This window comes from Clupea harengus, chromosome 22 (assembly GCF_900700415.2).
Source record: "Clupea harengus chromosome 22, Ch_v2.0.2, whole genome shotgun sequence".
Lineage (NCBI taxonomy): Eukaryota > Metazoa > Chordata > Actinopteri > Clupeiformes > Clupeidae > Clupea > Clupea harengus.
The window spans coordinates 1,196,220-1,207,444 of record NC_045173.1 but is presented as its reverse complement, the minus strand read 5'-3'; the positions used below and the strand labels follow the sequence as shown (position 1 = coordinate 1,207,444).

The 11,225-nt window shown below is 44.0% G+C and overlaps 1 protein-coding gene across 1 annotated transcript in view; it reads left to right on the top strand.

Annotated features, from left to right (window-relative positions):
* The first annotated feature begins 7,016 nt into the window (after window positions 1-7,016).
* Window positions 7,017-11,225, top strand: part of ncana (neurocan a) — a 78,565-nt gene continuing 74,356 nt past the window's right edge. The window contains exon 1 of the mRNA XM_012820246.3: window positions 7,017-7,504. The gene's annotated coding sequence lies outside the window, so the exon portion shown is untranslated. The remainder of the gene's footprint in view (window positions 7,505-11,225) is intronic.

Genomic DNA, 11,225 nt, shown 5'->3' with positions numbered 1-11,225 from the left:
CTGCACCAAGTTGTTGTCCCCAACCTCCGTCACTCTAAAGAAGACGTGTAGTAATTAAGAGGCATGACGCATTGAACTTCTCAACCCTCTCACCCCAACTACTCTTAAAATTGATTTACCGGTACTGCGTTGGCCAGTCAGGATCCATTGTACGACCAGGTCTCCCATGCTTCCTCTCGTCCTTCTTCAGGACCACCATGCCTGGGAGGACCTTGTAGCGCTTGGTCCCTTTCTTCATCCTCTTTTTGTAGGCTTCCTGTTGTCTCTCCTGGGCCTTCTCCACGTTGAAATGCACCTTGATTGATTAAGAGAAGCAGCAAAAATGTATTTGGCCCCTCTGTAGCACATACAACTGGTGTGTGGTTATTGCTGTAGCAACTACTGTCAGGTAAATATCGCTCAGATGGGTGTAACACATTGGTTGGGGATTAGGTGAGCTTCCCCTTGTGATGGGATTTATGACATTGTGCATTATCTTTACCTTGTCAAAAACCTCCTCATCTTTCTCAGCCCTGGCCTGGAGGTAGTCCGCAACGGTGCCCTCATCATCCCCATCAACCTCCACAAGAGGAAGGTCTCCTGTGATCTGAAATTACATTGAACCGTGAATAGAGAACATTACATTACATTACATTACCGTGAATAGAGAAAAGGCAATAGACAAACATAATCAAATGAAGTTAGTGTGGAAAAAATGTTACATGGCAAAATATGTTTGCAAATATTTAAACAAAATAAGAAAAACAATATCAGGAGTTTACATACCTCAGAGGACAACCGTGGCTCCCGACCATACTGTACATCAGGCGATAGGGAGAGTACTTAGTGGAGGCCTGGACACTGCTGTTCTGCTGTGCAAAAAGGATTACCTTGAGGTTATCCTCCCACCGTTCCTGGTGCCCATCCAGAGACTTGCCGATGGCCCTCTTCACCGTGTGGTTGGTCCGCTCATCCAGTCCGTTGGTCTGGGGATGGGAGGCTGAGGTGAGTCGGTGCTTGGCCCCGTACTTCTCGAACAAGATCTGGTTGACCTAAAAAAGAAAGATGTGTCAGTCATTAGTTTTGTCCAATAAAATGATCTGTCACAGTTATAATTTGTCAGGTTTTATTGGCACACACGTGAATATATGGAGGCGACACAGGACACACACACACACAGCTTGTAAGCGGCCGGGGACCAAGTCAAGTAAACTGTCCATCTTTGGTCAGGGATGGACATGTGTTCTGTTCTTTTTGCATGTTTTTCTGTTGGGGTTCTTAGTGGAGGAAACCCCTTGTGAACACAGGGAGAACATGCAAACTCCACACAGAAAGGCCCGGGAGATAGCCCGCCTGAGTACTGAAGGTCTGGGGAGGACCTGCCCCCCAGAGCCAACAGCGCCCCATGCAGGAATCGAACCCATGACCTTCTTGCTGTGAGGCGGCAGTGTAAGCACCTGAGCCACCGTGCCACTTAAACCTACCACCCTAGCGTTCTTCAAATCAAAGATAACTTTAGTGAATAACTGCCAAGTATATATAAATCAGTTGTGAAAAGAGACAAGTTTCCGATGGATACCTCAGGACTGTCCATTACCAGCGGGCAGGTCTACTCTCTGGTCTTTGAAAGCGATGCCGATAGAGGTCATCACACAAGTGGGGGTGACCGGCTCAGATGTCTCCTTCAAAGAGAGATCTTCTGGATTAGCACCTTGAATGCCATGTCCTTCCCAGGACTAAATGGAAAATGTGATTTGTCTTCCTTTTTAAAATTATTAGATAATTTTATGGCAAATTCATTTGTGCAATTGTTCTATGTGCAATATGTGTGCTTGGTGATTCATTCTGTCTTTTCTTCGTCAATGGTAAAGGTCCAGTACTAAGCAGACTTTTATTCAAAGCAACTTTCATGGACATCCTGCTGTGGCCGGTAATCAAACCTAGGTTGACCTCTTGAAGGGCAGCAATGCTAACCACTGTACAACCAACACCTAAGTAATTATGTCGGTGACTATGATTTGCATTGATTGATGTGTTAATTATCATTGTAAGTGTCTACGTACTCTTTGTCTCTCTGTTCTTCAGTTGTTTGTCACATTTCAGCTTCCTGTCAGACTGGAGGATATGGCTGGGGGGAGTGAGGGGAGAGAATTTAGCTTCCTTACAGCTTGGTGTATGAAGCCATTTCTGAGTCTGGTGGTGCGGCAACGGAGGCTCCTATACCTTCTTCCAGAGGGTAGGAGGCTGAACAGACTGTGTGCGGGGTGGCTGGTGTCACTCACAATCGAGGTAGCTTTCCGGGTGAGGTGGGTGGTGTATATGTCTTGCAAGGAAGGGAGTGGGGCACCAATGATCTTACCAGCTTACCACTATGCGTTGCAGTGCTTTTTTGCTGTGTTCAGTGCAGCTACTGCCCCACACAGTGATGCAGCTGGACAGGATGTGTTCAGGATGGGTATGGGAGCTTTCGCTCTCTTGAGTTTGCGGAGGAAGTAGAGGCGCTGCTGGGCTTTCTTCGCCAGTGATGCAGAGTTGGTGGCCCAGGAGAGGTCCTCACTGATGTGCACCCCCAGGAATTTGGTGCTACATTTTACATTTACATTTAGTCATTTAGCAGACGCTTTTATCCAACTTACAATGTAAACACATTTTACATTTACACTGATGGCACACTGCACATCAGGAGCAATTAGGGGTTCAGTGTCTTGCTCAAGGACGCTTCGACAGGGAATCGAACTAGCAACCTTCTGATTACTGAACGACTTCTCTACCACTGCACCACTGTCGCCCCCACTCGCTCACTCGCTCCACAGCAGCACCATCGATGGTCAGTGGTGGGTGTACAGTGTGGCTTTTCCTGAAGTCAACCACAATCTCCTTTGTTTTGATGACATTCAGCAAGAGGTTGTCTCTGCACCACGTGGTCAAAAGGTTGACCTCCTTCCTGTAGTGGGTCTCATCGCTCTTGGTGATGAGACCCACCAGAGTTGTATCGTCCGGAAACTTCAGCATGTGATTGGTGCTGTAGGTTGATGTGCAGTCGTGAGTCAGCAGGGTGAAGAGCAGGGGACTGAGCACACATCCTTGTGGGGCCCCTGTGCTGAGTGTGATGCTGCTCGAGGTGTTGTTGCCGACTCGTACTGCTTGTGGCCTCTCACTGAGGAAGTCCAGAATCCAATTGCAAAGGAAGGTGTTGAGCCCCAGCTGATGACTGATGCAACCCGAGTCATAATTACTAGTGGGAAACTGAACATTTTCTATGATAGATTACCGCGGGGGTTGCAACCTCAAAACAGTAACACCCCTGTTTTTGGGAAAACACACAGCTTCGATTCAACAGAAACCAGCGGTGATGCACCTACATAGGTAGAGATAAGCCCTTAAAAAGTTGAAATCTCTAAGTTACCTTTGTGTCAGAGAGATGTAGACTAAAATGAAATTCCTAGCTTTAGATATTTCCAGTTAACTAACGTAAATTTTACAAACTGACTATGAACTGTTGTCAATGCCCATATGATTGTTTTTGCAAGCTAAACCTTATATCTTAACTTCACCTACACATACACCTTAATTCACCCACACGTGAATTTACATCCCCTAGAATGTGCACACAAACTTATTTTCAACAAGTAAGGACAGATAGTTGCCTATATTACACTGAATATGTATAGTTGGCTAGTTAGCAAGCTAGATATATATTAAAATGCGTTTTGGGTGATCGGATTGGTGCTGGACCTGTCTCTGACACCCAAGACCACATTGTATGAGTTTTCTGGCCAGGGACTTGAATTTCCAAACTCAGAAAGGATCTTACTACAACCTCTTGTAGGCAGCTTGAAAAACCACTAATGTGGGGCTTACCCAAACTCCAGGGACTTACCCAAAATTAAAATTAAGACACTTTTAGATGTTAACATCCTTTTATAAAACATAGGATTTGATTTGGATCTTCTGTGTTTTTGTGTTTTCCTAAAGATCTGCACTTGAGTCCTACCTATACTCAGCATGATACACACTGATTGACCAATCCAGTGGCCCGGGTTTAATCCCTGACTCCGGCCCGACACTTCTTTACCCTTGTTTCTGTGGAAGGTCATAGGTTAATATGAGTGTTACCATGAACAATGTGTTATGATACCTCATCATATTGAAACTCTTTTGTAATTGGCCCAATATCTCTACTTCTTTTCGTTTTGTGGCACACTGGGAAGGTCTTATTAGAAAAGTAGAAAGGAAGAACAGTTTCCTCATTATGACCCCTTTGATGTAATAAATAGAATAATTCAGCCTCAACAAAGTCATTATCAACGGATTGAGTAGATGATCAGTATCTACCAGAAGACTCAGTGCATGTGTGTAATGGGTAGGCTGATGTAGAGACATGAGTCGGTGCACAGTAAACAAACACAGCAGTGCTTGGGACGTTGAAAGGATAACATGTTTTGGCATTTATAACTTGCCAAAAAGTTGGTGGGTGGGATTTCAGCTTTTACGAAACCCCACCATCCACATCTAGGCAATCTCAGGCTCTGGCTTTTTTATCCCCCCCCCCCCCCCCCCCCCCCCCCCCCCCCCCCTCAAACTTTACCTGGTGGTGTCCTGGCAATGCAAACACATTTAGACCAGCAACACGCCAATGCGGGTACATTTATTTTGGCAGTGCTGGTTATTGGGCTTAATGAGAGCTTATGTAAGATATTTAGAGCAACCGTTCAACTGTCTGTTAGAGCTGCAGCCTCTTGCAACACTTTACATTTCGTCTCTATTGCAAATCAGTGCTAATTGTCCATCCCAGTAAACAAAACAGTAATTCAGAAGTTTGACAAATGCTAAATTCATAAAGAATCTCTGACAACAATAATATCAAACCCATTTTCTCTTAAGACTGTTTAAAATAAAGAAAGATTATGGTGTGTTGCATTAGAACTCCCACTGTATTGAACTGCCATTAAGGACAAAACGTTTCACATTTCTCAAAGGTGCCACCAGGTGAACCTTTCTTTTTTTTTTAAATAATGTATTTTTTTATTTTCAGTTTGCAAGTCACATCGAATTGTATAACAACAGAACAATACACAGCAAACATTTTCACCCTGTTCCCCCTCCCATAATAATAAAGTAACTAAATAATAATTAAATTCAAAACAGATAATAAAAAGAAACACAAAAGTATACGTTACAAACTGAATAAAGGGTGTTTTTGTTGTTTTTCCTACTAGTCAATGTACATAATCAGATAGTTGTCCTACTCCCCCAGAGCCTGTTCTTGCTGAAGCGAGTTACCAACATTAGTATTATGCCTTAAGAAGTACCTAAAAGGTCCCCAGATATTATCAAAAACATTTTGTTTACGTCTAACAATATACATTATCTTTTCTATTGACATGTTTGAAGCCATTTCTTTAACCCACATACCAATTATTGGGCCATCAACTCTTTTCCAATTAAGAGCACATATGTTTAGCTTGTAATATACACATATCTGTGAATCTGAACTCTTTGCTTTGTAGAAGTGGTATGGTAGGATATATAGTATAGGAAAGGACGCGCACTTTTTCTTGCCTGTGTTGCCATTGTGCTTGCACTAAGGGGGTTTCAGGCTCTGGGCTCTGTAAAGCGCCTAGAGACAATTGTATTGTTATGGCGCTATATAAATAAAATTAAAATTGAATTGAATACAAACCAAAATAAAAAGCTTGGGATTCAATGGTAATTTCTTTGATAAAATGTGATCAATCATATTAACAACATCTTGCCAGAAGGTTTTCACTTTCCCACATTCCCATATACAGTGAAACAGTGCCCCCCTTGCCTCATCACACTTAATACAGGTTTCAGGAATAATATCATTAAACTTATGCAATTTCACAGGAGTTATATATGTACGCATCAGCCATTTATACTGTAGGAGTTTTAGGTTGCTGCTGACTGACTGCCTCTGTGCCTCTTTACATGCCTCACTCCAGTCTTCTAAAGATATTTCCTCCTCTATATCTTCCTTCCATAATCTCAGTTTTGATTCTGATGATTCAATAGATCCAGACACAAACAAGTCATACAGAGTTGAAATTAAACCTTTATCATAACAGTGTCCAGTGACTTGTACTTCTAATGCAAAATGGTCGGTATATCTAATGAATGGTCTAATGAATGGTTTCCTTAACCCCTTTTCAGCCCATTATTTAAATCCTCTATCCTTTAGCCCTGGTTCAAAGTTGGCATTACCCCAAATAGGACTGAAGCGTGAACGGGACAAATTTATATTCAAATATTTACAAGTGTCAAACCAAACATCAATCATATTCAATATAATAGTGTTGTCTGTATTTTTCTTCAGATATTTACGGTCTGCTGAGTACAAGTACAGGTGCAATGGTAAACTCGGTTTAACAGAGCAGGATTCCAAATCAATACAAGCAGGGGGATTTCCGGATGAAAAGTAAAACATGATCGACCGCAATTGAGCTGCCCAGTAATACCATTGGATATTTGGGCATTTAAGGCCTCCTCGATCATATTGTAGATAAAGTAAAGATAGACGTAATCTGGGACGTTTATTTTGCCAAATAAAGTAGGTGAACCTTTCTAAGTGAATGAATGAATCAATGAATTAATCAATTAAATCATATAAATCCATCAACTTATGTGAATATATATATGGATTGTAAATGCAAATAAAACACCACAGAGAACACAACAAAGAAGGATGCTTACTAATCAGCCTTTATATGACAGTAAAATTGGCAATCACAGCAGAAGATGCCTCTCCGTTGGATTAGGGTGTTGATGATAAGCGTGTTAATAAGGCCATGGTCTTGAAACCAGCGCATTTAGAACCTTTATGTACTCTACAGACGGCCCTACATAGTCTAGATGGGCTGTCCTTCACTACGTTGCTACGTTGACAATAGATACCTAAGATGTCTTGGCAAATCTGTCATTAGTTGTTTGTGGGCCCCCTATACTCTGTAACATTCTTCGTCATTTGCATCTGGGCGAATTATTTGAAAGTGCTCTCCTTCTTTCACATACCCCTTTTCCCGGTCCCCTCTCCCACCCTCTTGTCGTTGGAAAACGAATGGGGGAGTAGCCAGCCTGTCAGCGCCAGTGGTCTTTGTTTCAGCAAGCGCACTGTTCAGTAGCCGAGGCATCGGTGCCGGGAGACAGAGAACCTCCTGGGTGTATTTCCACCCTTGGAGCATCTTAACCTAACGAATAAGCTGGTGCTACATCTTTTTATTACCTTTCTGGTATAGAAACCTTAACCATACGCGTTTGAAGCTGTAGATATTTGATTATTCTAACCTTTTTTTTTACATTTACACACGGAGAGATTTTCAACATTACACCGAGGGTGCCAGCTCATCACATACGTCGAGTCGTTTACGTTTATTAGGCTACTACCCCAGCGGCACCTGCGCTACGGGTAGGCAACCAGCTATCCGTTACACACCGAGACAGGCGCCACATTCCGGAAGACCGGTCGGGTTGACAGACTTGCCTGGCACGACTTGTGCAACTAAAGGTAAATAAAACAACATTTATTTTTATTGTCAGTCTTTTAAGCCATAAGAAGGAATTCAAAGTCATACTCTTCTGCGTAATCACAATCACGTTATTGTTTCATCTGTGTACCGGGGAGTAGCTTATTTAATAAAAGTTTGTTGGCTAAGATCAAAGTAGCGCTTAAATAATGCTGCTTTTGCGACTAACTAGCAGCCCCTTTCAAGTAGCCGACACCAGGCACTCGGTGCCTATCTGCACCACAACGAAATTCCAACTGGGAACGGCAGCCTCTGTGGTGCCTGCTTGATGTATCAGTTAAAAAGCTAAATAGATTGCAAGACTGCAGGGAGCGTAAGAGCAACAAATGAATGGCTTAAAACCGTTGAAATTGTCACTGGATATGTTTATTTTGTTGTTTTGTATGTCTTCAGTTTCACCGATATATTTGTGATCCGTTTCCATAGCATTGTCCACAGCATAGAAGTTTTTGTTACTAGCTGCCTGCAGACAAAGCCTTCTGCTTGGCAATGTAAATCACCTACAAATACTGAGCAACTTCTTCTATAGACGACAATGCAGTTGTATTCTACGTGACAGGGAGTACTCTGCATGGCTAAAGGTTGTGAGCTCTCAGTTTTTTCATCTGTCTAGGTTGTTTTCAGAGAGCTTATCTTAGACACAGATTTACATGGTCTCATATACAGGTATGTTGTATATGGATATGGATATGTTATCTTACACGTGATGGTAGGTTCTGTTGCATATTTAAAAAAATCACCAGGTTATCACCTAACTGGTTAATATTGAAATTATTGATAAAGTATGGATAGCCGTCCACTGACAAATATAGATCAGAATGCTGACTGAAATGGTCTAAAAGTTCATTTCATGTCCAAAACTAAGCTAAAAAAAACAGCTGGATGTCAAAGGGTTTTGAAATATTCCGATCTGCATTATAAAGTACCTAAGGATATACACTGTATACGTATGGGCTCTGCTGTTCCAGCACTAAATGGAAGTTCACATCTGTGAGGTTTTAATCAGACAATCAGCTGATGCTGGCAGTTAAAGATCAATTCATGAGGTGTTAATGACTGTAACAGTATGCATAGATTCATGTAAATGCACGCATTTTCATGTGGTGAATAGCCCTGTATACAGATTGTATAGAAGACCGTTTGTTAGTGCCATTTGTGTCTTCATGTATGACGGCAAGCGTGTAGGGTCATGTGTGTGTGTGTTTGGACCACTGTTGAGTATCTCTGCAGTCATTTTGACTGTATCCGTGACTGGTGCATGGGCTAGCTCGCCCCTATGTCGAGTGAGGTGAATAACAGGTGTGGGAACGAAAAAGGACCCCCGTGTGTATGACTCTTCCCCCCGCCACCAGCTCTCTCTCTGGGGCTCCCGCTGGCAGGCCGGTCCCTGGGAGAAGAAGAGCCTGAGCTCTCCCCCAGCGGCCACTGCGCTGAAGTTGAGCGAGATCAAACACTCCCATGCAGCCACGTGTATCTATAATTCATGCAGGTGCCCCCCCGTCATCTCCTTCCCCCTCCAGATCACACAGTGCCCTGCCATTGCCCAGGAGCATGACATCATTCAGAGGGGAAACTCTGGGCACCCTTAGCAGCTGATACGTGTGTGTGTGTGTGTGTGTGTGTGTGTGTGTGTGTGTGTGTGTGTGTGTGTGTGTGTGTGTGTGTGTGTGTGTGTGTTTGTGTGTGTTTGTGTGTGTGTGTGTGTGTGTGTGTGTTTGTGACTGTGTGTGGTGTGTGTGTGTGTGTGTGTGTGTGTGTGTGTGTGTGTGTGTGTGTGTGTGTGTGTGTGTGTGTGTGTGTGTGTGTGTGTGTGTGTGTGATCTTATGTCATGTCCATAGATGAGAAGTTGAAAGAAGGCACACTGGCAGAAACATGAATGCGTTCTTATTCTTTTTCTGTTTGATCACGAGAGCCCTTTCTTCACTGAGCTAAAAGATCAAAGCATAAAGTCAATAAATCAGAACATTAAATCTATGCTATAGACATATAGATATGTCTATATACATATAGGACAGACTGGGCATGTCTGGAGGAGGTGGGGGTGGAGATGGCCTTGACGGGACTGACGGTGGTTTGTGGTTGGTGGCAGGGTGAAGGTTGGGGCCACACGGGGGGGGGGGGGGGGGGGGGGGGGTTGGGGTGGAGGTCACAGGTGTGATAGGGGGTTAGGATGGGTGTGGAGGTCAGATTCAAGGGGTCACTGACGAGGTTAAATACTTCCAATAAGAGTGGTCACACCTCAGGCTCCACTTCTGCTATTAAATGCAAACACACACACAGCCAATTTCACACATACATAAAAAAAGTCTCACATAAAAGCACTTGTGCAAACACACAGAACACACAAATAAACACACACACACACACACATACACACTCAAACCACTCTTGTTCGGTCCCTAATCCTTCCTTGATCGCTCTCTCTGCAGCTGCCTGGCCCCATTGTGTAGCTCCGCAGAAACGGCTGAAGTTTGCGAGGAATCTGGGTGCTGTGTCATTAGCCTCTGTCCTTCTGTCCATCGCACCAAAAAGCCCTTTTCTCCAGCCTCCCACAAGCACCCAGCAGAAGAATGTACTGCAATTATACATCAATTCATGTGAACAAACAGGGCTGGATAAGTGGCCATTAGTCAGTGTGGGCAACCTGTTCTAGAGGGGGTGGGGGGCATTATTTTTCCTTCCTTTGACAAGAGCTGTGTTCAGGACGGAGCTCTTTCTTTGAGGTGTTGTTGCTTCAGTGCGCTGCTCAGGGGTGGATCCTGTGCTGGACAGGACCCGAGGATCCCCTGAGGCCACGCCAGACTATGTTGATGTTTGCTCCACAAACAGATTGACACTCTGCATTTACTTGTGCCGGTGCATAACCACCTTAGACACACTGACAAATTGGCTTGGTAGTATCGATCGCATGGAGCTGCTGACCCTCCCAGATGCCTCCTCCTCTCTCTTTTCCTGTTTTTCTTTTTCCCTTCATCTCTGTCAGGCTCGTTTGTTACCTCTCTCTCTCCCTGTCTCAGACTCCCTGTTTTCATTTTGCGTCAGAGAGGCACTTTCCACGGTATCGCCCTCTCTAATTCTCACATATAATCTGTAGATGTTTGTCTCGCTCTTGACACAAATGTTCACACTGCAGCTCTCTCTGTCTTGATTCCTGCCTGTGTGTCTGCGTGGATGTTTTCTGTGTTGCCTAGTCCTATTGTAGTAAAGGTGAAGAAAACACACACTCACACACACACACACACACACACGTGCCTACACACTGAATCACATACCACCCACCATCACGTAGAGCCAAGACGAGACCATCGGGGGGTCTTGTAGGCTGGTAGACAGCTCAGAGTTTGTCGGTGGCTCACATCCATTTTTAATTCTGTCTGGGTGCGTGTAAGTTCACACCAGGGTCCTTGGCACTCTGCCAACAGCCTCGTGGCCTCCTTATCCAAAAACGCCTCCAGTTCCTCCACAGTGATGGAGGCAGCTTTGAAAGAGGGGCTGGAGAGGCATGGCGGAGACCATGTTTGCACCACCTACATGCACACACACACAGGCAGGCAGCTTCTGCACAGCACAGACTGAGAGATAGGGCCTGGGGATGACTAAAGAGGCGCCAACGCTTTCTCTGAAGAACTGTGACAGACAGAATCAGATTGCATGAAAAGTTGCAAATATTAGCTGAGGTTTGGAAGGAATTGCTCTGAGTG